Source organism: Rhea pennata, chromosome 4 (assembly GCF_028389875.1).
Source record: "Rhea pennata isolate bPtePen1 chromosome 4, bPtePen1.pri, whole genome shotgun sequence".
In the NCBI taxonomy this organism is placed as follows: domain Eukaryota; kingdom Metazoa; phylum Chordata; class Aves; order Rheiformes; family Rheidae; genus Rhea; species Rhea pennata.
The window spans coordinates 33,236,767-33,263,964 of NC_084666.1; positions in this window are offsets into that span (position 1 = coordinate 33,236,767).

Below are 27,198 nucleotides of genomic sequence, written 5' to 3' on the forward strand. Positions count from 1 at the left end.
TAGGTGCAATTTTTTTAAATAAAACTTTAACCAGCTACTACTATGCTTTGCGGTCAGCATTTTACAGCTGTAAAATGTTTTAAAAAACATAACTCTAAGCTTCTGTGAGGACTTAACTAGAAACATACCTCTTTGAAGTCAAACAGGGCTTTCATGAGAAAAATAGGTTGATCTGCTCAAGGAAGGTCAATTTTAGGCCTGCAAAGAGGTGGGACTCCAAGTATTTGAAGCATTTCTGTGTAAAAGGGGAAAAGACTGAGTGTGAGAGCAAGCTGTACAGGAAGTAAAGGGAGAAGAATCTAGTAGGCATGTTTGTGACATATATGTTTGATTCAGATTACAAATCTTAGGCTGAAGTGTCTCAACTTTATTTAAATTATGGTTAGGTGCCTTAGCACACTATAATTCTAGCCCTACTCTGGATAATTTCTATATACAAATACAGAACTTTGAAGATGCGGTGTCTTAGCACAAAAGATTCCAGTGATTCCTTTTGAAAAAGACAAGATGCTTACTTGATATAAATAATACAAACAATATGGCTCAGACCATAAAAGAAAGCAGCAGCTGTGCAATTAGTAGCCATATAACAATAAATGTCTATGAGAAACTGGGGAATATGCATATATGGCTGGTGCTAATCTGCGTGTATCACAGTAATTAACAAGAGTCCCTTGTTTAAGTAGTAAATGCAATAAAAGTTTAAAGTAGGGAAGTGAAAATTTACCAATTCTGAAGTGTCATTTATTTTGAAAAGTGACCACTTTCAACACATTGTTTGGGTATGAATTTGAACATACGTTCAGATTTATTGTGCTGATTTTATTACAGTTAAGTTTTGTGTGTGTGTGTGTGGAAAATATTTAATCTCATTGTATTCATGTAGTCAGAAAAAGCAGAGATTGCCTTCTCTACTGAATTGTATTGCCACAAAACAATCCAGTAGGCTAACTAGATTTTACCTTAATCAGCACTGATTGTACAGCATTGCATAGATATCAGACATGACATGTATTGGATTACTGGAAGTGTGTCAGATGCATAAAATGAAAATGCACTATGCTAAATTTACAAAGGTAAGAAATATTTATAAGAAGGAAGAAAAGTCTTTTAGTGCTATTGGTGTTGTCAGGATTGATTCTGTTTTCCGCAGAATATAATTCATTAGTGAAATTATTCTGTTCCATCTTTGATACATAAACAAGAAGGAAGCAGAATATATGGAACACCACATTGCCAGTGCTCAGACTTGTTATTTTTGAAATTAAATTTCCCCTTATGTCTTTCCAGTAAGGTAACTACTGCTAAGATAGATGAAGTAATAATTTAAATTGGGGACCAGTCTTACAAAGCGCAGCCTCTAAAATGACAGCCGCAATATATATCGAAGTAAAAGTTGCAAATTGCTGTAAGATCAATGGTGACTACTCTTGTAACAGAGGAATCATGATAAGCACAAAGAAAAGATAAAGTAGTGGTTTTCAATGTTATCCCACAAGACATTTTAAAAAATTGATGAGAAGGAAATTTTTATAGTTAAAGCACCTAAAAAACCAATTTTGTAGGACAATGTTTCCCTACATTTTTTAGTATTGGAAATGTCTCCCTCGTTGAGCCATTTGGAATATGCACAGTCTTGAAGAAGTTAACTGTAGAGATGGAGAAGCTAAATTTAAAGATTTCTTACAAGTTTCTATATGCTTGACATAGAGCTTTTCATTTTAGAGTCTGTTAGTGCAGAACTTTATATGTTCCTTGCATGAAGAGCCATAGGGTTCTGTACTATTACCTGATACTCTGTGTTTCCATGTGTGATCATTTCAAAGATAAAATCTAGCATGGCATTTGGTGACTGAGTGTGTACTGGCTTAACTGGTGCCTTTGTGTAAAGCAAATTAATTCAGTTTCAAATTTTGCTGCAATATCGTCAGTCCTGGACACAGATGATCTGAGTTTAGTTAAGGTAATTACTAGGGCAAATTGAAACTACAATTAATATTGAGTGCTAGCATATATTAAGCATCGTTGCTGCTACTAATAAGGAAACACAGTCTGTGTTAGGCTGTAATTTCAGAAGTCATTCTTGTTTGAATACAGAATAGCAAGAAGAAAATCTGGAAATTAACAATGCTTCTATTTTTAAAAAACTTAGTTTCTCTTCATACAAATAACATAAATATTACGATTTCTTCATAGGTTACTAATCTTTTTGAATATAAATCATGATTAATCTAAATTCACAGGTAGACTTTTTTTTCTTTTCTTTTCTTCTCCTTTTTTTTTTTTTTTTTTTTTTTTTTTTGAGGCTTTGATCAGAATAACTTCTATCAAGGATTGCATTTATTAACTACAATTACTGGGTCTCTAAAGATATGTGTGTCAATAGACTGTAATATGTCTTTTTTGTTTGACCACACACACAGCTGTACTTTTTAGGAAGTACTTTTAAGACAAAATATTTGTAAGGAATATTTGTTTTTCTTCTTCCTGCCCCTGAGCTGAACGCTTTCAGAAGCTGTTAAAAAATGTGAACTCTCCAACTTCATCCTAATCAACTTCAAATACAAATGACTGAGTCTGCAGACTTTCTCAAGCAGAAAGCACAGAAAATTGCTACAAAAATCCCCACTACTCTTTCAGCAATACCACTGAATGAAGAAGAATAAATTGCTTGGACTTTAAACACACTTTGCAGAATACTTTGTTTATTTGTACACTTCAGTAGTCTCTAGACAATTTATAGTTTTTACTGGTGTAATTAGCCTATTGACCTCACACAAAAATATATATAAACAATACATATCTCTTACTGGTTGGCTATTTCAATGGAATGTGGATATTGATTTTGCTGCTTGAAATACTACACAAAAATAGTTTTCAATTTAAAGGAAAAAAAATACATATGTCTGACAAGCAGCCAGGAAATCTTCCTCTGTGGTCCTCCCTTTAACTGCCTCCTGTAGGAATTGCTTCAGTTTTTAATAACATTTTGTGTTTGACTAACTTTGAAGATCATGAATGCACGTTTGAGAGAAATGAAACTTTTGTATTAATGAGCCTAAATAATAAATACAGATATGAAACATTGTATAATGGGATTGGTTCAAGACTTCAGAACAGTTCTATGGCTTTGAAGTTTTAAGGTTTATCAGAGAACTAGCCTTCAAGGTTGTACTGATAATTCTGTAACTGTGGTCATGATATACTAAAACGTTGATATCTTTTCACTCAGAACGCAGTAAAATGATAGAAACTGTGGCTAATTGTCATATATTCTCCCATTCATTCTTGTGCAGCATAATTGATATTTTCAAGGCTTTTGCTAAATGCTTAGATGTTGTATGATTCTGAAACAACCCTGCTGTTCAAAAAAAAAAAAAGGTTATTGACAGCTTTGGCTAGTTGCTAGCTATACTGCAGGGCTGTGAGTTACAAAGTTAATTCTTGTTAGCGTGGACATCTGTTCTTCAGTGCTTACAGAGGTTTCTGAGTACCACTTCTGAGGAGGTGGGCTTATAGCCCTGTAGACAGGGTAAAAATAGTTCTGTTGTACAAGACCTAAGATCAACCAGACAAAACTGAAATGACATATATAAGTGAAAAAAGAATATCCATGCTTTTGTTGGGCGTACTGGTGTATGAAACGGATGTATTAGTTATGAAATGGCTAGTTATCTTGGACTAACGTAAATACAGCACTTATGGTATGTATGTCCTTTTGGTTAGACGTTAATGCAAAACAGTTAAGTTAATGAAGTTACGTGATGACAGATGCACCATTATTGTCAATTAATTGACTACTTAACAGGAATCTGCAGCCCTGCATTGCCAAAACTGTTCTGTATGTGGTTATCAGAACTACTAGCCCTTAACTAATAGATGAGCTTACCAGAATTGTTCTCAGTTATTTGTTTTTCCATGTGAACTGCAATTTACTTAAAAATACTCTCAAAGGGATACCATATTCTCTTGTTAATAACATTTTTCTAAATTGCTTGCAAAAGCTGCTTATGTAGGAGAAAAAAATGGAAAGCTATTTTATTCTCATTTCTTTCTGTTGCTATTAAAACCCATGGAAAAGTTAATAATCAAGAAATGGGAGAAATTTATTCTAGAATTATTTAATTCTAGAATAAAACTAGAAATCAGTTTTGCAAAAGAATTTTGCACTTGGGGCAGAAACATGCTTATTTAATTGGCCTGGTAGTGTGAAAATAATGGTACCATTGGTATGTTTTTCATAATACTTACATTTTTTTCGTAAGTATTGAAATAATACTTGTCCAGTGTTGGGAATGAAATACGAAAAAATAACTAGTAACAGTTTAGTGTAACAAAGCACCTATGTTTTATCCAAAGTCTCAAAGACTTCACAATAAACCTGAACAGCCTGTAGAAACTCTTCTTTCTCTATGTTAACTGTGAGGATGAAGTCAGTAAATTTTTCATCCAGGAGGGGTTAAGACTGCCCACAGGAGAAATGTCCTGGCATAAAAATTCTTGTAAAAGCTGTACAGTGGTGGGTCACTGTATCAATATTCTCTCTCTAGATAGAAGGGGTTTTACTGCGGCTACAAAGGAAACAGAACCGTTTCTTAGCCCTTGGCAATCTCTTATGAGCTACAGGTATCCCTTGACTGGTATGATGGGGGAATGACTGACAACACTCTCTCATTTCCCCTCCTACCCCTCCCCCACCCCCCCAACACCCCTCCAGTTATATGGGTTGGATGGAATTGCAGGGTATATAGCATGTCTGGCCTATTATATAATCCTGTTGATTAAGAAAGTTCAGTTGTGGAAACTGTGAAATGGTTCAGCTGCAAGAAGTAAAAATGCTTAGTTTAATTCCCAGCTTATTTACAAACTTTTTCCTGATTTAACAAGTTAGCTGAGAGGTGACGCTAACACTTCTACCGAGTGCTGTGAAGTCACCTGAATCTGTGAAGTTTTTTGATCCTTTCTAATAAAAGAACGAGTAAAAATCTAAAGATTAATAAGACCTCAGGTATCTATCTATATATACAAATACATTTTCAAATGTGAAAATATGCAGTGTTGGACTGGATACACGTTGCATAATTACTTAAATATAGTAAAAGGTGCCTTCTGCTGTGTCTTTTAAATAGATTTTAAATAACTACACCTCCAAAAAATATCTTTACTAGTGTATGCGTGGGGAGAGAAGATTATTATTATTATTATTATTATTATTATTATTACTATTATTTATTCATTTTCTGATGAAAGGTTGGACCCTCCCTCTGGGGAAGACATGCTGCCTTTAGGGTGAGTGATTCCAACTGCCAATCATAGAGATGTGATTCACCAATTGATTTCTTTTTTACCCCCAATCCATGTGATGAAGATTTGTGTTTGGTGCCTGGTCAATGAAGAAATATAAAACTCAAGCTAGCTCTAAAGAAGCTGACTCTGAGGCTAGGAAGGAATGATTAGAATGTGAGGGAGGAGGGAAAGTTCACCCAACATGCAAAATAAGCATGCTTGAAAAGGCCAGTACATTTTAAATGCTAAAAAGAAGATAACAGAAACAGAGGGAAATAACTTTATTAAGCAATTATAAAAAGACATGTACCAACTCTCCAATATTCGCTATTGTTAAGTGATTAAATATATATATGCTTTTACATATATATATATATTTATATTATATATATATTTATATGAAATAAAAATACTAATAGATTAAAAAAATCACTGTGAGGAAACATACATTGCTATTTTATAGATATATCCGTTACACAACTCTGTGACATACCCTTCTGACCTTAAATTTCCTCAGATATAATGCAGTCAAATTAAAGTCTCAGTAAAGCTCATGCATTCAACATATAAATTAGTCCTGTGATTGTATAAGGTTAGCAGATTTGTTGCTACTTTTGCTCTTCAAAGTTTGAACAAAGTAATTGTTATCTCTGAATCTCTGAAGTGTTAGAATACATTTTAAATAGTATCCTTTTTTAATAGCTTTTGGATAATTTTTCAAACCTAGTTTCAAGGATGTGTTCAGGATTTCTGCTGAAAATATAATTTCCTGGAGATTTGTAATTCTTTGTCTAACTTTTATGTCCCTTAGGAAAAATAGTACAAATAAACACACTTCAAAATTCACCATGCTTAAAATCAGTTAAAGCTTCAAAATTCTTTATTTTTGTTTATCTATCTATCTATCTATCTATTTATTTATTTATTTGTAAGGGAGAGAAGGGAAAACAGCCCAGTACTTTTTTAGGCTAAAAATATTTTATTCAGTTGGAAAATGGTAGAAGGTGAATATACAATCGATTGCTGCAACAGTGATGCAAATGAAAGTGACTTAGTAATGGAGGCCAAGGTTGAGATTCTTTGTGAGTAATGGAGAGCTAATTTTAGTGCACTATTGAAAGATCCTCTGCTTGAAAGGTCCAGAGAGCTTCCAGAGGAACTGGGAATGCAGCAGTAATATATCCTATTATACACATTTGAGATGTTTATTTACTGAATGCAGCTAGACAGCCCTAATATCTGGGGGCTTACAGAAGAATGAACCTGGTCTACTGTCTGCTTGACTTTTTGAAATAGCAGAAAACAAAAGAGTATTGTTCAAAATATTCTCCCTTCACAAGAGTACAGTCCAGCTGGGCCCTAATCTAGCCTACAGGACTAGCTCTGCACATCTTAAGACCTACTTTGGCCTTGCTTATCCTTTGCTAAAAATTGTAGTGATTCTGATTCTTTTAAAACATGATGTTGTTCATGGGACTATTGTGCTCCATGACAAATTAATCCTATTTGCGGCTATGAATTTGTCCTATCTTGCCTGTCCGTTCAGCATTTCAGTAAGGACACATACACAAGGACTGATGCTGACCCAAAGGAGAACTGAATGGGGAAGGAGACATACAAATCAGCTGTTTTTATTAAGCACTGTACTGAGAAGCAGTCTAGCCATGCTAATTAGTACGGGTATGACAGTGCATTAATGTTCTGGTACCATGTTGATGCAAAATCTGGCACAGCATCACTCTGTCAACTCATGCACCTTTATGTTGTGAAGAGAGATCCTATTGAGCTGTACAATAGACACTGCAATTCAGTAGCTCCCTTAAAACTTCATAATTGAGTTTTTGTGTACATACTAAAATTTTCACCATTTTTAATTTCAAATACATGGTTTACCTTCTATAGCATGTAGCAGTTCATTAGTTTTCAGTAAATTAAATTATACTAATTATAGCAATGTGATGAAAGCAAAATCAATATAATGTAGCTTAAAATATAAATCTTTAAAAGAACTCATACTGAGTATTGAGTAGGGATATCAGAAGTAAACTTAATACTGCTCTGCAGTGTTATACACAATTAAACTAAAACAGTAACGGTTAGCTAAAGTAAACGCATACAATTGCTAAAAGTATAGATGCATAAACTGCATTAGGATCATACACTCAATATGAGTTAAAATATAAACTCAAAACATAAACTTAAAATATGAACTTAAATATAAACTTAAAATATGAACTTAAAATATAGAATAAGGAAATATATTTGGAAAATTGGCCCAGGCTTTTAGCTGCCTGTAGTACTGTAATGTTTGTGTTTTTAGCAATATATGTCCTTTACCTAAAATATGGCAGTACTGTGCAGTTTTATAGCAGTACATCTTTGGCAATTAGTACTTGTATTGGCTTTAATCTTTCCTAAGGTCATATTCATTTTTCAGACAGTAGCAAGAGCACATTTTTGCTCTATGGTATGAAATGGAAAAAGGAACAAATTGGATAAAAATAAATCTCCCAAAGGCAAAATTTCCAGACAATGATTATAGTTTGTATTTAAAGAAAGCATCATATAGAAAAGCCTAATTTGAGGCAATGAAAGACAATTTTGAAAGAGAACAACACATTGGTAGGGAGGAGGAATAACAAAGCGTGACTGATTCAGAAAGACTGATGTCTTCATAGACTTCTCCAAGGATGCAGAGCAAGATTGATTGTCATTTGCTGACTGTCTCTGTGATAGAGAAGTGTCTTTTAAAGGCTGAAGGAGAGCTTAACAGGAAAGGATGGAGATAGAACGCTAATTTAACAATATCGTCCTTTCTCACACACATGATTCATGTTGCTAATTAATGCCAATTAAAGTTGAACTCAGTACTACAGAGCATTTTTTCTTTTTGGTACTGCAGAATGTGCGATATGAAAGTGCATGTAAGGACATGACTACTGCTTATGAATAGTACTATGATGATTTTTTATTATTATCATTTCAGTGTCAGCATTTCCTGCCCTAAATATATTTTCAGGAGCAACATATCAGATACTTTCTAGTATCCTGTATTCACACTATTATGGATCTTATCCAAGAGTACTAATAATCTTAAAGTGGATTTTTTTCTAAGCGCGATGTGAATGTTCACATAAAGGAAGTTTTTAAGGCTTCTGATTATTGATAATCTGACTTTCCTCCAGTAAAACCGTTTATCAAAATCGTTACTCCAGGGGTGAAAGTGGAGACCACATCCAGCAATTGTGCAGTGCAACCACAAACAATAATTTGGAAGACATTCTGAAAGAGCAGGGCTGTTCAAAAGAAATTAAGAGACAAATGTATCTGTGAAGGGAGAGTAAGAGTTCAGCAAGGGGATTGTTGCCAAAGGCAGCTGACCTGGTGAGAAGAAGTATGATTCTGAGTTTTGGGTTAGCAGAGGGTCATTACACCTGGTCAAGAACAGATTAGTGATGTACAAGGGGTAGGAATGCACCTGGAAAGAGTCCAGATGGATCTGTAAAGGAAGAAAGCTATTCAGTACAACAATATATTTAGTGAAATTAGAGCTGGAAATGAAAAAAAAAAGTGAAATGAATGCCTCTTCTTTTTAAGACAAGACAGGCTACAATTTTTTTTAATGCAGAGGTAAGTAAAGTAGCAGGAAAAAATCATAGGTTAAAGTGAAGAAAAGGGTAGCCACAGTATCCTTTGGTACACATCCTGCAGCAGGTCCCAACTGTGTAAATTATTGTAGCACTCTCAGCTTCAACCTTGTCTTCATTTTTCGAGTATCCTGTGAAACCTGTAAACTCGTGAAGGCTTATGGCTGTATGGGAAGCTAGGATTCTTTGTCATTTATATTTTGCTCTGAATGCTGGAAATCTGATCAAGCAGAAAACAAGAATGTTTGAAAACACATTGATTAGTATTCCTGTATGTTGCATAAAGTCTTACTATGTTCTGTTTCTTTTTTATTATTATTTCTAGCATGATCCACATTTTCCTTCAGTGAATCCAAAATAACTGGCAAACCGTACAGAAGGTATAAATCCTGCAAAGAAATGTATTTCAAGAAAGCCTGGTGCACTGGGTACAGATCTAATTTTTAGTGCATACTGCCTGTCACAAATGAGAGCACAAAACTTAATACAGTTTGGATAGCAAAGTCAGATGTGCATAACACAACCAGAAAAACAAAAGTTTATAGAAGATTCAAAACAACTTGATGTTTGGAAGGAAAAGTAGCAACAAATACTCAGATGCTGACAGTTAATGATAAGAAACAAGTGGTTTGAGATTAGCAAGCCTCAAGGGTATCCAGACTTTCAATTTTGAGGGAAACCTCATATTAATGTAGAAGTCTCTGTGAATATTTTCTTTTCCTACAAGAACTTATGCTTTCTAGCTGTATCCACCACGCTTCCTCTACACAGAGATCCTCTTTCTGTCTACAGTTCTCCATTTCTGTGTTCATTATGAATAAAACTTTCTCAATTTTCTCTGTCAGTTGTTAAAAAAATGAAACTGCGGCTTTGATGCATGCAGTCTTCTGGGGAAAAAAAAAAGTATTCCTCCCACCATGCACCCCTGTGCTGTGGGCATGGGTCTTGATGGGCTCTGCATATATACTCAGGGGCTGCTGTTGTGTCCCCCCAAAGCTGTTTCTTCACCAGGCCAAACAAGCCTCAGTCCTGCCCTGCTCATGGAGCAAGTGCTTCAGCTTCAATCAGCTTGGTGGCTCTCCCCTGGGCTTGCTGTCTTTTGTTGGTATTTTCCTTGTATTTGAGGGGTCACAAAGCTGGACTGTGTAGTCTGATAAACACATCAAAGCTGGAAACCCAAAGTTATATAGGCTTTTTCAAAGAGAAGCACGGAACATTTCATTGAAAAAAATCTGTGTGTTAATGGCTCACTTTTGTAATCATAACAATACACTTATGAAAGACATGCTAACAAAAATACGCGATGATTTACTTTTAATATGTTAGTTCATGTTAGTCCCAATAAATACTGTGAGTGCAAAGTACAATAGATATGTGTGTAGGCATAGGATAAAGTTATTGCCTGTCAGAAAATGCATTATTTCTACTTATCGATAAAGAGAACTGAAGTGTTGAAACATTTTATTAAAATAATATTGCATGCAGTTTTTGATGAAATGTGGTTCATTTTAATTCCATAAAGTGGATATTATTAATCTCATTTTAGTATTCCATATTAATTTGTTTATGTAATGTTTATGTTATAAGCAAGTTATGATACACTCTTGACTTAATTTTGTAATAATGCTTTATGAAAAAAAAATGTAGGAAATACTTTACAGGATAAATTCTTCCTGAAGAGGTGATTTCTGACTATCAGGGGTGCTGTTCTGTGTATGTGATGTTAGACTTTGATTCCACTGTGTTATATTAACTTTCTGAATGGTAGATACATACATACATACACACACATATATATAAATTTTGTATGTGTATGTATAGGTTTTTGTATATGTCTGTGCATGTATGTATATTGTTTTGCATCTCCTGTACCCATCCCAGATGAAATCAGTGATTGATACTTTGATTTTTGTATTCAGCTTTCATAAATTCAAATCCTTTAGATGAAGAATAAACATAGTGCTTTCCATTAGGTAGTCTGTTTATAAGCAAACACTCCAGGGACCTACAATCAGAGAACATACCGTGTAGGTCGCTAGCAAACAGAATGCATTATAGCATGATGCAGATGAGGATATACAGATGATAGTCTAGGCAGGAATGATTGGTACCTGTCTGCACTGATCTGCACTGATGCCCATCCTCAAATGCAAATCAGCAGAGTGCCAACTTTTGTGACACTGTTTTCTAAAAGCGCAGCTTTGTGTCAATGACATGGCTATTTCACAGTCCATGACATGAGCAACTCATCTTTTCTTAGAACTGGCATATACTTGTGTCTGCCTTGTGTGACAAATGAAAACAAATTCCCTTTCTGAAAACAATTTCACAGTCAGTCTAGGATCTGCATTAAAAAAATAAAATAAAAAGGAAAGAGAAAGGAGTTTGTTGCACAGGATAGTTCTTCCAGGTGTAATGATGTGATAGAAACAAGGTTAGAATTAGAGTGGAAAGAGAAGGGCTGAAGGAAATGCAGAAATACTGTAAGGATCAGGAAGAGATGAAAGCATAGATGTATGCAGGGGTAAAGTTTAAAGCACTTAAACCAAAGAAAAAGCTCTCTGAACTTCTTACAAAAAAGAGGGTAAGGTAATAATACAAGTATCATAGGAGAGGAAGATAAACTTGCAGTCCTGCTTTATACAAATAAGGATCAGAGCTTGAATAGATGATCAGCAAGGTAAACAAAGAATTCACTGCTAAACTATAGAACAACAAATCTTACTTTAGGAGGATTATTTCTGTTGATTCATTTCTTCTTATTAGTTAAATCATACCTGATAATGAAAGCTTAAGCCAATTATAAGCACTTCCCACTTACATGAGTGGAAAGGGAGTTTGAAAGCAAAAACTCTCTGCTGCCTTATTCTGTAAGAACAAGTATAGTTGCTTTGCTCACAGATATGGAGTCTGAAACATTTTGTCTGGAAAATGGTCTTCCTAGAGGGATGTGCTTTCCTTTATATTCATACGATTTGCTGTATTATAGATTGTATCAGAAGTTATGAAAAAGAAGAAAATGGCATACAAATAAATAAATAAAATGTTTGTTTGATGCACTTGTGATGTGTTAGTGTGATCTTGACTTCACACATTTTACTTCACTGATAGCTGAAAATAGAGGGAACAAAATGATTTTGTGTCTCATACTGAATATTGCTTGATGATCCTTCTCACCTGGCTGATGCATAACTGGTACTCCTACAATGCCAGTACCCTATCCAGAGCTGTTGCCCTCAGGCCATGAAAGATTGAAGAGAAGTCGCTTAGCTTTCACTTTAAAAACTCTGCAAGGTTCACTGCTTCCACCTGTAAAGTTATCCACCTGTAAAGTTATCTCTGAGAATGTGAAATGAGGCAAGCTTATCACCAGGATTGAGAGTTTATTGCTGATTTTCCCCTAACAGATTGCAATCTGGAGCTGAATCACTTCAGTTGTTGAACAGATATAGTGGTGCCTGGCTAGAAGCAACAGCAGCTTGATAGTGTGAGATTGTGATTTAGTGAAGTAAAGGAAGAGCTAATCCCCCTGCTAACACTGAGATACACAGTCCAGCTTTTTCAGGCTGAGTACTTGAAGTTAGATACGTAAATCCAGAAAATCCTAGAGAAGACCCTCCTCTATCTCCCTTATCATGCAGATCAATAGTAGTGCAACAACAGAACTTTATTGTAACAACTATTTCAGTTAACCAGACGTGGGCATCTATGAGCTTCTTGTAGAAAGGTGTATTTTGGGTAATATGGTCCATCCCCTCTCTTTGTACTACATCGCTTGCTTTTACACCTAAGTGCAGAGTAGCAGTTCCATCCCTTTGACCTGATAGAAAGAATGATATTTTTTTCCATTATAAGCTTTATTTATTACAGGAAAAAGAACATGTTATGTGAATGGAAATCTGAAGTAAATATTCCATGTATTAACTATTGTAAATATCAAGTAATTTGGAATGTGTAACTTACTCAGAAATATTACCCTTTCATAGGTACTGATTACTATGTTAATGTTTTACAAAATCACTTGTAAAACAGCCCCATGAGTTGAGAAAAATAACCCCCCCAAAACCTCAGTTAGCTGCTCTGACTAAATTTAGTATGTCAACTCTGCCCACAGTATAGCATTTAATAAAGATACTCTTCTGAAAGGAGAATTGTAGAAATACTGTGTTAAGTATCTGGCATTAATACTGAACCTTATCATCCCAATATATGGCAAAATACTTACAGATTTGCTAAACTCTTCCTTTAACATACGTAAGCTATAGGCAGCAAGCCCAACTAGTTATAATCTAAGATTACTGATATTAATGTGCTTGGCTGGCAGAAACTTTGAAAAAAGCAATTCAGGTTCAATTACACCAAAAAGATGATGGTATTTTTTCACATCCCAAGGCACATGAAATGAGTGTATTTGAAAGAATTTACCTGTGCAGAACATTATGAATGGCATATTGCTTATGTAGAACATACCTTATCTGGTGGTAATTCCTTTCTACCTGAAAGTCATCTGAGCATCATGTATTTGTCATGCTATTAACAGCTGAACTCTGAAGTAATACTGGTTCACCTGTTTTCTTGCTAGCCCAAAGGGGACTGAAAGCATTTGTAAGTATAAAAATTAGTACTTGTCCTCTTTTCTTTCATCTGTCTCCTGGGATCCCTGTTTTCAGCTTGGAAGGACAGGTCTAGAGGTTAAAAGACATGGCATTGTGGACAAATTCAACTTCAGAACTGAAAGGTCATTTCACATAAATTTTGTATTTCCTCTGTGGTGATCTGTTGCAAATAAATCTCAGTCTAGTGGCGGCACTTGCACTAGCCTTGGGTATAAAAGATTAATAGATTTTTATAGAATCTAAGGCCAGAAGGGACCATTAGATCATATACTTTGACTGTCTGTATATTTTGGGTCATTATATTTCACCAAGTTGCCCTATATTTGGTCTGATGACTTCTGTCAAACAGAAATATGTCTTCTAAAAAGGAATCCAAACTTCATTGCAAGACATTTGGTGAAATTACTTTGATTTTGCTTCAGTGACTAATCAGTAGAAATAATTGTGTTTTTTTTCATCTAGTAATCTCAATCTGATGGCATTGCAATTGTTTACACTAAAGATTTATTTCTACAATTAGGCCCAAATGAAAAATTGTATCTAGGGGGAAACAAAGATTTTAATATTTTAAAAATGAAAATAAATGCTTCTTGCATTTCATTAACAGAAAATACATCAAAACATGAACTGAAATGAAGCATATCAAAATAACAATCCACATTTTTGATATGGATGAGGAATAATTCTGACTAAAAATAATTATACAAGTCTAGACCAGCTTGGGAGGAAAACTAACATGTTTTGGAAATTTTCATGGTGAAAGCTCTCTCTTGCTATGTCTTGTTAGTCAGGCACACCTTCAGAAACAGGGGTTTTCCTTTACTACGTCCAATTCTAATTTGCCTGGTTTTGGTTTCCAGGAAAGTCACTAATGATTTGCATTCTGTGCTTGTAAACCTGCATCTCTACATTTGGCTTATCTTAAATGCGTTTTATTTGAATGGGTCAGATTTTCAAATGATCCATATTATTGTATAGGTAATGGTTTTCCTCATTTCTTATCATGTCACCAAGCTTTAAATAGCTTTTATATGTATGTATATATATAAAATATATAAATAAAAATATATATTTTTATATATGTAAAGCTACAAGTAGCTTTAATAATTTTATACACACTGATTTTATATTCACTTCCAGATCATTAATGCAACTTCTAATCTTGATATCAATCCCTACAGAACTTTATGAAAAACTCTAGTTTTATGTTTTTGTTTCTCATCAATAGCTACTTTTGAGTTCTGCCACTTAGGTTTTTCAGTTCATTTACTATTGGTAATACATTGAGCTATTTTAATTTAGTATAAAGTCTTCCACCAAGCAAAATATATTATATGTCTATGCTTCTGCATTAATTCAGTCAATTAAACTTGTAATCAACTCACTTTCTCCTGAATTTTTCAAGATTTATTAAAAACAAATTGTTTATAGACCATAAACCTCTGGAATCATCTCTCCTGAGAGTTTCCTTGGTTCTTTATAGATTACTGAATGTAAGACTTTACTATTTTAAAAATATTCCCATTATTTCCATCTTTTTCAAATAGAAAAAAAAGAGTTAATCTTGTTGTTCAACTTCTTCGCAAATATAGAACAGAATAATTATTGGAGACTTCTGTCCTGTTTGTATCAATATCACTTACTTACCAATTTTCTCTTTCATAGGCAAATGTTATTGTTAAATTTCTTTATCTTCTAACTCACTAAAAACACTACTTTTCCTTAACCTTATCAAAAGTATATTTTTCCTCAATAGACTCAGCATCTTTAATCAATTCTGTGCATGATACAGTTGCCTTGTTTATATTGATTACAATGCATATCCCCCTTATTATATAAAGCTATTTTTCTTTTTCCCAAATATCAGCCTTGAATTCCTTCTGAACTAGAAGGGACTCTTAACTTCAGTTTAGTGATAGTGTTTCTTAATTATAAAACTGTAGCCTTTCTGCTGTGAACATAAAACCATGTCCTCCAAAAGCATAATCAAATGCAGTAAATACTTTATATTTTGTTTGTGTTTATCCATACTGCACAGTAATAAATCAAGTATACAGGACGAATTGCACTGTTCATTTTTGTTACATTATAGAAAGTGCTCATTAATTTTTACACCATTCTTCAAATTCATTATTAATGCCTATGTTAAATTTAGTGTTATTTTCAAATGAGCAAGATGTAAACTTACACTTCTCTGTTGCAAGTAATGTTAGGCAATAGCTTTTTTTACAAGATATTAGAATGTACACTGTGTTTTATGGGAAATGGCAGGAACTGTGGATTGTGAAATGTCTGCAAATCCCTAGCAGAATCAGGGGACTCAGTTGTACAGAGGAGGATAACCATGTACTTGTGGAATGCCAGGATGTAGATATCTTTTACATCCTCATGATCAATAAAAGCAGTTCTCATAAAAATATTATTTTCTCAAATAGTAGCTACTTTTCCTTTTCTGGGCTACTTACAGACTGTATATTTTGAGATCTACACTCTGATGAGCACATTAAATTGGGTAGCCTTGTAAGGGACATTGTTCTCCAAATACTTACACCACTTACACTATTAATCATATGTAACCCAAGTAGCTAAAGCATGACATAGGATAGGATGCAGAGTGCCCATCTCATATCTATTCATTTAGCAAAAGTTCAATATAGATTTGTGGATAAGAAGAAACTAGATAGCTCAGGTTGTTTATAATATAAATTAATTTGTTCTCAAGTTACTGCATCACTAGCTGTTTCCTTGACTTATCCTTGCTAAATGTTTTCTCTGTTTTTTATTCAGTGTGTATTAATCAGATAGCTCTCTTGGTTCTCAGTTACTGTAACAAATGTATCTAATGTCTACTCTACTCATGCATATATTTGCATATGAAACCCGAAGCAGAAAAAAATCCAGACTCAAACTAGCCTTGTTATGTAATTAAACACGTAGCAGCCTTATATCTTTAAAAGCAGATGTGCTAGTGTGTGGCTATAATATTAATTACACTACCACAATATTTTTTGAAATCTCATAATTTAATTCTATTGGAGCAATAGTCACTGTATTGTGGTGAAGATGAGACATTTCTTGATCAAGTCTGAAACTCTCCTTTTCCTGTCTTTCTATTTCTGCTTCCTTATGTTAGTGGATTAGGGGGGATTTCAGCTATCAGAGATTTGCTTATTCAGGAACCGAGAAAATGAAAGATGTGTGAGGTGCTTTTCAGAGGTGTAGTAGGGGTGATAATCTAATAGCAAAGACAGTGAATAAGCATGTAGTTTGGGCTGCTTGGATAACTTTCAGCTATCAAGTTACAGAAATGCTATTTTTATTCAGAATGCCGAAGGAACTTTATGTTCCACTTTGCTACTTGGAATCAGTCATGTAGATCCTCTCTGGGCGGTCTCTGAGGCAGTGAGTCTGCATGCGCATTTGCCTCACGAATGGACTCCGAGCTCTTAGTTGATGAACTGAGGAGAACTAGCATGATGGATGTAAAATCACCAGGGAAGGCATCGTAGCACGTACAGGAAATTGAACTGTCTAATTTCTGCCCCTGATGAATGGAAATAGGGAAGTTTCTTGGTGTCTAGTGTCCTAGGACATATAGTTATGTTCAGAAAGAGCCTACAATCAGAGAGAAGAAAAAGCGGAAACTGTAAGCAAGGGATGCAGGCTACCTCAATGTGATCTGTGCACTAAGTTGCCAACCAGTGCAACATTTAAACACAATTATATGTAAAACCTTCAAGATAAGGTTTTACAGGTTGCTACTTTACAAGGAAAATTCACTTATGTGGAGGCCGGGCTTAGTCTTAAGTGCCATGTAAATTCTCACAATAGATTATAGTCCTCTGCACGAGAAGGAGTTTTGACCTGTCAACTTAACAAAATATGACCTCTAGTTCTCCCTTCAGTTGTGCACAAATGTTAAAAAATCCGGTGATTACTTTCAGTAGACACTAAATTTAAATTCATCTAAGAATTGGTTACATCCTTCTCTCCAATTTATGCCAACCGTCATTTGCATAAATATGATCAGTTACCTTTAGTAAGTGTTACATCAGCTCTCATATCAAAGAATTGGCAGATGAAAGAAACAGCACATTGATAATGAAATTTTTTGAAAGACTTAAAAATACTATGAAAGTTTTGATCTAAGTGATATAAACTGGCATATTTGTATGTCAGGTGTCTAAATGCTTGGATGTTTTTATAATTTAGTAATTTTTTTGTAGTTTAGTAAATTGCACATTTGACAAGTATTTTAGAAGATATATGTGATTTAGTTTGCACATTAAAAAGATTGTGATACAGTGATCTAGCTGACAAAATTTAATATATTCAAATAATCAGTTTTAGAAATAACTCTATATCTCCCAGTGCTAAGAAGCACCTCTGATAATCAGTGCTAATTACTTTTTCTAGATACTTTAGTTGTACATTCAGTGGATTCAGCTGCTTATAAAATGATGTTTTTATTTCAGACAAGAATTCGTCACTGATTTAGGGCTGAAATGTAGAGGTGTATTCTTCATATTTTCTTTGAAATCATATCTAATTGTTTGTTAACAATTATAAATTTAATTTAAAGTTTAATTTAAATTTAAATGTTTTGAAAAGTGTGTTTTCCTGTACACATAAATTGCTTATACAACACAGTTTTTCCACTGAGCTAAAAAAAAAATGTTTGGATCTCTGCAGAAAACACCAGGGAATCTGTCAGATCCATTTCATCATGTAGTTATAGAAGGTATAACTACTTAATGGGATTAATATACAGATATCCTTGAGGGCCAGTGTCTATCATTTACACTGGTATATGGATTATAGAAAAAACATTTGTATTTTGGCCAAGGAATGCAGGTCCACAAAACGTTTCATAACAGCCTGCATTCATGAACAGTAGTAGAGCTAATATCATCCCTGGTATGTACTTATTAAGTTCATTGCTTTGAGTGGCACCTTGATGATTGTAGCCTCTGGATGCCAGCTGGATGAGGCTCTAAGTCTAAGCCAGCACTTTAAATCAAAGTTATTTTTCTGTATCCAAGAAGCAAGCCTCAAGCAGTCGAACAGAAGGACACATTTTCTTCTGTCATGAACAAAACCAGTGAAGAAAATTAATTTTGCCTACATTTCAGTCTTCAGTGTGATAAAGTTGATGGAATGTTAAGAAGCTTAGTAAATAAGTGATTTGGTGATTCTCACAGAAAAAAATGGCCTCCACAGATATATAGCTACATGATAGCTTTAGTCATATAAACACTGTAATCTGACAGCTAAATCTGTTCAGTGTGGTAAGGAGCAAGTCTAAGAATTACAAAAGACAGGACATTAAATTATAGAAAGCTATTCATAGGCACACAAACCACTTCTGATCTGTCACTGATGATCCTTATTTGCATAAATGTATCTAACTGTTGTAGACCAACCAATTTTAAAGATTTATTTATTCGTTAACCAGTTTATGAACAATTATAGCCTATTAGAATGTTGTCCTATAATCTATGTCAGCATTTAGATTTATCATTGTAAAACAAAATGACAGCAACAAAACGTGGCCTTTTGCAGTTGTATAACTATATAATTTATTACGATGGCAAATATGAAGCTCTAGATTACATCTGCAGTTTGATAAATAAATTATTCTTAATTTAGCTAGCAGTAGCTAAATGAAATCTTCTAAGGAATTTAAATCACTTTAAAGTTATCATAGTTCCTTGATATTCCCTCTATCATAATGCAAATCAGATAAATTGGACTTAAATGTCATAGCAGCATCAAACTGTTCAGAGTTCATACATGTCCTTCATGATCACTTGATTCAACAGGGTCTCAGTGGTTCGTGAGAGACTGATTTTTTTGAAGAACATATAGATATAAAATGTACCTGCTAGAAAACAGAATATCTTCCTGCCACTGACTGCTCTATTTTAAATTATTCTGACTGAAATTACTTTTATGTAAGATATTAAGATCCAAAGGCTATTTTGATAACAGAAAAAACCAACCCTCCAAACCAGCAAAGGACTACGGACTGAATAACAAGTATTTTTTTTTTCCTAACAAGTATTCTTTATTTGTTTTCAGGAATACAAGAAAACTATGTGTACCATCATTGTTTTCATACAGCTAGGCTTGGAGAGTGAGTTTTTAGGGACTTATGCCTTCACATGTTAATCAGTAAATTTCCTGCAAAGCACTATCTATAATTAAGAGTGAATGCATGGTCAGATTTGTTATTTAAGCCTCAATTGCCAATATGTAAACTGATTCACTTCGAGTTTGTATGGATTTAGAGCAAGAAAGGCAAACTTAGAAGAGAAAGGAAACTCCTGATCTAATGATCAGTAAAAATATCTTGAGTTTCTGTGACTTTTTGTACACACACATTCGTAAGCATGAAAACGTCTTTACTTGAATTGTACGAACCTGTACAATTCTGTTGAAATGTGTTAAGAACATAGACTCATCTCTCCTGTTGCATTGCTACATTATATCAAATTGCAGCATCTTCCTTGGTAAGCAGTACAAAATCATTGTGTTCTGAAATGTTCCTTCCCCTGGCATCCCTGTTTATATTTCCATCTTATTCTAGAAAGATCAGGAATTAAACTGTCAGCAAAAGTAAAATACAAAACAAAAAAGAAAAAAAGTTTATGTAAACTATTAACAAATTCTTCCTACTTTATTTTGTGCCCCACATATTAGATAATAGTTATATGCTATTCCTGCTTGCTCAAAATGACCTTCTCTTTAAGAATCTCTCTCTGCAACTCATCATTTTGTTAAGTTCCTACTCATATAAACAGGTGTGTGGAACCTAGGAAAATGTTAAATAAAAACTAGCATTATATTTTATTTAATAAGTGTATCTCTCCAGTCTAATTAGAATTATCTCATTCCAGAGCATTCATTTATGGTTCTAAAAGTCACCAAAAGAAATGGACTACTCACTCTACCTTTTGAATGGCATCTGTTTAATTTACTGAAAAAGATCAATTTTTATTACTTCCAGTGCTTAGAGTCAGTAAATCCATATTTTTCCACCCCACCCATCTCGTTGAAAAGAGAAAACTAGAAGATAAATTCTTGCTCAGTGGCCATACCTCTTTAAAATGCTTAATATTTCCCTCCCTAAGTCATCAAGTAATGTAGTAGTTGTGTATTATCAATTCTGAGCATTTGGAGAATGTAATTTGTTGACCCCGTATTAGCTTCTAAAGAAAACGAAATGTTACATTACTGGGTTTGATGACTATTCTGATGATTTGGTGGTATGACTAGCTGACTTCAAAGTTTGTAAATTGTTGACTGTGAATCCTGCTTACCTGAGGAGTTTCTTATGCAAAAAAGGCTTATTTCCAAAAGAAATGATACTGCTACATGAAGCTATTTTTTTTTCTTCTCGTTACTCTCTAGTTATTATTCTTTTTCTTGCTCTTCAAGTTTATTTCACGTTAAAAGCATATGCTAGAAAAATGAGAAACACAAAAGATGGTGTTTAGGAATGTTTATTCCTCTAAGGCAGAGTTGCTTTTTCAAATTTATCCTTTGTGTAAATGCTGAAGTGAGTAGACAGCACCAAACATGTTTTTAGATGTATTTTATGAACAAAAGGAAAAACAGATAAGGTTTTTGTTGCTGTTTGTTGCTTTTGTTCTTAAGTAAAGGCAACTAGTCCTCATGTGCCTCGGAAGCAGTACAGCAGCTTTGGTTTAATGTTCTGGTCAAATTCAATGCAAACCCAATTATAGCTAACCCCCAAGCTTTCTGAAAACCCATAGGATTAGTCGAGAGACAAATAGAGTCTTAATAAGCTGCCTAACTTGTAATCCCCTTTTTATCCATAGCAACAGGTGGGGCAAAGGGGAGAGGAGACCAGTCTTTCAGAATGTTCTCAGAAACTAGAATTATCTCCTTCATCAAATTAGGGCATAGAAGCTACCAGGAACATCTTAAAATGTTTTTGTGCTACTAGGATATGCCTAATTATTTTGTTGGATTATAGTCCCCTCAGTGGGAATTGAGACTGACTGAACTATTTACTGAGAAAAGTTGCTTCAACAGGAACTTGCTTTTAGGAAAGAATTATTAAGCAGAACTCAGTGGGAATTGATTTTTTTATTATTATTTCAAAGATATCTTGCACCATTTCCACATGATTTGATTCTGATATAGAACAGTAGGGACAAACCTTCCAAATTTCCTAGGAAGTCAGATATCGGGGAAAAGACTTCAAAATTCTTACTTCTTCATTTTCACTTTAACAGTTTTTTTGAAAACTGTTTTGAAAGTCATAGAAGTGAAGGCTAACTGCATGGTGAACTGCATTGTGAAGAGTATAGCTAATGGGTTGAGGGAACTGACTATTTCGTGAGGCATTCATTAGGCAATGTCTAAAGTACTGTGACCAGTTTTGGATTCTGTAATATGTGTGAGAGAGAAAGATTGGCAATCTGAAATAAGTCCAGAGGGCTACTAAGGTGGTCAAGGAGCTGGAGCACATGAAGTATGAGGAGCAGCTGAGGGAAGTGGGTTTTTTTTTTTTTTTTTTTTTTTTTTTTTTGATTGTTTTTTAAAGCCTAAAGAAGAGAAGATTGATAGTGGGTGGGACCTACTTTCAGTCTTCTGCTATTTTAAGTACTTAATTAGGAAGTCATTGAGAAGGAGCTAAAATCTTCTGAGGGATGTATAGCAAAAGGAGAAGAGACAATGGTCATAAATTGCAATGAGGGAAATTCTGATTGTATATAAGGTGGTTAAGCACTGGAGCAAGTTTCCCAGAGATGTAGTAAAATCTTTATTCCTGGAGATTTTCAGAACTTGACTGAACAAGAGTTTGTGCAGCCTGGTCTAACTTTGAAGTTAGTCCTGCTCTGAGCAGAAAGCTGAATTAAGGTTGGTATGACAGATCTCTTCCAACCTAAATAATTATATTCTTCTGTAAGTCTATGAAAACATAAAAGACAGAAGACGAATGCTTTGTGTATTTCCCTGTATTTTGGAATTTATCTAAAGAGATAATAAATACCAATATAAATATGAAGTAGTACAGATTTCATATGGCCATGGAAGTTACTGGACTAAGCTATTGCCTAGATGTAATATTTTGACTGATTCTGCTAATTCTTTTCAGTTCATAATACCTTGGACAGTCTTCCCTTATTTTGTAAACAATGTAAATGAAAGATTGCAGATCTTTAGGCCCTGGATGGAGAATTTGTTTCTAAGTTAATAGTCCTCCTATGTCTTAGACAGTTTTCTAGTGGGACTTTCATTACAGACAAACTTGATCTTTAAAGAACTCATGCTAGGACAGTGGAGTATGTTCTTTTGTAATTACTAGTATATATGAACTTAGTGACTTTTGAATGTACCAGCATGCACATGCTAATAGCCCTAACTCTTTCACTTAGCTGGCAAAGTGCTGTTTGTTTGCTTTACCCCGGATTATTTTCTTAGAACTGCTACTCAATTTCTGTAAGGCATACAATTCATATATCTAGCTCTCCTATCATGCCTGAATTACACATCATGTACAAGCAGTCTTTGCTTGCCTATAAAATCATCAATTTTTAAAATAGCTTCATGGCAGGCCAGAGAACTATAAGCTAGTAAGTACAACTTCCGTGCAAGCCAACTGTTAAAAAGTGACAGTGGTTTGGATTTTTACTTTATCAGAAGTTTTTATTTTATCAGAAAAACAAAATGACCAATGTCAAAGTGATAATGACAGGAAGGTAGGATGAAGCTAAACTTACATTTCTCTAAAATGAGTCCAAGGTGGAGGCAGTGAACTTCCCAAGTGATTTGAACTGTTCTCAGCAAGTTGCATTACTCTGTAGGTATAGGCATTTAGAGTGCATAAAATGACAGTGTGTGAATGCTACAAGGGATATTGCTGGTTTTGTGCTGTTTGTCAGTGAGAGGATCTCGTTTCTCAGATTAAATTACCTCTCTCTTTTTTTTTAAGATAACTATTTAGTGACGAGATCTGATTGCAACTAATGTGTGTAATGACTATCTAATCAGTACTAGATTTCTAATATGCTCAATATACCTCGTGTTCCTCCTTCCAAGTTTAAAGGAAATGATGATCTTTGGAAAATGCTTTCATACAGTACTAAATAATACATCACATGAGATAAAAACTAACGATGAACCAGCACAAAGCCTTTATGTTTTTAATAATAATCCCTGTTTTGAGAGTTTAGGAAGTGACTTAACTTTGTATGAGCTATCTGCATAGAGGTGAATTTGAGTTTCATAGGACAGATGTGTCATAGCCACAGAAAGATGTGCTCCTTTAAAAATATGTGGGGCTTAAACTTTGAAAAAGACTATGGTGATGGGTTAAAACCACAAGTGGATATGTCTGTTACTCAGATTAGGTTGAATAGTGAGCAGCTGTTAGCTCTTATGAGTAATATTCTAGAAGAAAGAACATAGGATAATAAAGTACAACATTGATTTCAGCCTTGTTTGAGTTAAATATTTTATATACATTTATAAATTACTCAGAGGCTCACCTTAATGTTCTGTGTGCAGTATGAAAGTTGAGAAATAAAAGTAGGGGAAAGATGAATGTTTATTTGAGGGTCCAAACATACTTTTGTAAAAAATCAGCAAGATTTTTGCTGATGAAATCATTCAAAGCAAAAGTTCTTTTACTCCTACAGCAGAAAACTTAATTTTGCACCGATCATTTTAGTCACATAGAACTTATCTACTTACATGTTTCTGTGTGCATCTTAGGTGTTTTTTGATGTGTACTCCCTAAGTCCTATTTAATAATATTTTATAAGTAGAATCTGTTCATTACATAGTTTTTTAAAACATGTACATACATATATACTCTATATCGAAAAAGTAACCTAGTTTTAAATATTCAGATGTGATTCATACGATTCCAGTATAAAGTCTATGAAATGGACAGTTAAAGAAACTGAATAAACAACTAGAGTTCTCAGTATGTTTTGAAATAGGCTTACTTGGAAACAAAAATTTTCTCTGCACTTGCCACAAAAGTTTAATGGATATGACCTTTAAAACCATACCAGCAGCATTAAATCTTGAGGTCTAGGTATAAGGAAAAAAAAAAAAAAAAGTATTTAGTCCATGATCTGCAGTCAAGATTAGCTTTGTCTCTAAAATTTTATTAACCAGTCCCTAAAATTTTATTAACTCTTTTTCAAAGTATCTGCAATGATGGGACAGCTACCGCTTTCGCCAAAAGGTTTTTCTGTACTTTAATAAAAATCATTTGACAGGATATTTCCTTTATAAGGAAATAAGGATTTTAATAAGGATATTAAGGAGAAAAGACAAGGATTCTTCTTTTTTCTTACTTGAGAAAGCTGCAAGTTTGGAGCTTCTCTGAATGTAGAGGATGCTTTTGCAGTGTGCTTAAAAAGAGAATTTGTGCATAACTGACATACTGTTTTTTGGTTTTGCTCTTCCTTCCTTCCTCCCTTCCTTGATTTCTTCCTCAAAATGTATGCACAATGTAGCATTAGTTTCCTATGCCAACAGTGACCAGTTTTTGTGAGGCAGAATACTATAACACTCAAATGCTACCAACTGTCCACTTCCACCCCCTTTATGAGCAGGTGAGATGGATTCGCTTTTCTAGTTGCTCCCAGAAATAGAAAAGGTGGCACAGATGTATGTAATAATTTTGCTTACCTTATTTTCCTCTCTTTGATGCATTGCAGCAGTGCTGAGTCAGTTCAGATAAAGATGTCATCTACACAAATGTTCTCTTTGCATATTGACAGTTAGCTTTTTATAGCCATTGCTTATTTTTCCTGTAAATGATTATATGTAGGTTTCATATTCTTAAAAAAAAATATTTTTTTGTTTTACTCTATATTTGACTGTAAATTTGAGGACATATTGATTTCATTTTTTATGTTCTCTTTTCTAAAAAAAAATTCTCCCACTACTTCTGATGAGGAAATTAATTCCATCTTTTTTATCTAATAAAAAGATTCAGTAACAAATTCTATAAAACCAAACAAGAAAACAAGTCATTGTAATAATAAATTCACTAAAAACCCCACCCAACTCAACCATCTCCAACACTATAAGATTCTATTTGCATTTCAAATGTTTAAAAATTCCCCAAGGAAAAAAAAAAAAAAAAGGCAAATAAATTACCTCCTGTTATCTCTGGAAACATAGCCCAATATTATTTCATTAGAACTGCTGCTTTAAATCTCATGCTCTTCTAAGCAATCTGGCACACTGTGCCATTTTCCCTCCCACCTACAATATTGATTACTATGTATCACTGTCTAAAACCTGCTCTCTACTTGGCACTAATAAGAGTATGGCTTGGACTACCATGTCCAGTAGTGTTTGCAAGACATTAAGAAACAATAAAAAAAATGGAAGGAATCCAGAAAAGAAAAGATCAGAAAACTAAGAGTTTTAGAAAGCATTATCTAGTACGCACAGCTGAAGAGCTAGGTGTTTCTATGTTAGAAAAGATACTGAGGAAAGCCATAATGACATTTCACTGTACAAAATAGTAGGATAACTTTTTACTTCTACTGAGAAAGTATAAGTATAAATTAGATACATTTGCCAGGAAGAAGAGTTTTCCTTGGAGATTTGAAGAAGACTTTATAAGGAGCAGAATTTTGGAATAGACAATCTGGTAATGGTGAGACATTAGGAAAACATTAAGCACAAATGTTTTAGAGATAGTGTAGGTGTGCTTGATGAATCTTGAGTGTGGATTTGACTAGGTAATCTTCTGAGGTCTTTTCTCATTCATGTATTTCTTCATAGCTGTAATTCCAGAGATCATTTTGAAACCTGAAAACTATATAAGGGACTGTCCTCAGGTTCAGAATGTTGTGACTATCAAAGAAGATATTTCTACAGGATGACAATGATTGTAAAACGTGAAAAAGGGAATAATAGACTATTACTTGGAGGACTTATTCAAAATAGGAAGTGTTATTTTAATAATAGCTACTGATAAGAATTTCCAAAAGTCAGTAAAGCAATTTCAGTATTGTGCTGTTTGTGGACTTCAGCATTCTGATAGAAGTACCAAACTTAACCTGGACATACACAATGAAAACTTAGCTATATTTATGTAACGTACTTCTTCAAACATCAGCATAGGTTGTGAAGTATAACTATTATTTCTACTATTTTATTTAAATGAGAGGAACATTTGATATTGTTACTGTGTATAGGATGAGGGTTCCAGTCATAAGCTACCAAATAATACAGTACCAAATATGTTTTTGTATGTGAGCATGCTTGTAGTCATGCGTATAAGGTTGGACTGTTAGTATTACCTGTTTTTAAGATTGCGTCCTGATACGTCTCTTTATTAGATGCTATTTTTAATTGCTTAAAACTTTAACCATCTACACGGTGTTTTAAGTGCCAAATGTCCATTTCAGTCTGGTTTTCCCCTCCAAAGTGGTACTGATTTGTCCAAGAGTGAATATAAGAAAAAATATAATTGTTTGAACCATTTTAAGAATGCTGATGATTTTTTTCCCTGAAAAAGCTGTAGGTTTTTGAAGAACTTCTGCTCTGGAGGAGAGACGTAATTTTGGCAAATAGGTGTCCTTCTGTGTCATGGATGTGTTGTTTTCCCACCTTCACTACAGCCAGGAGATGTGGCCAAG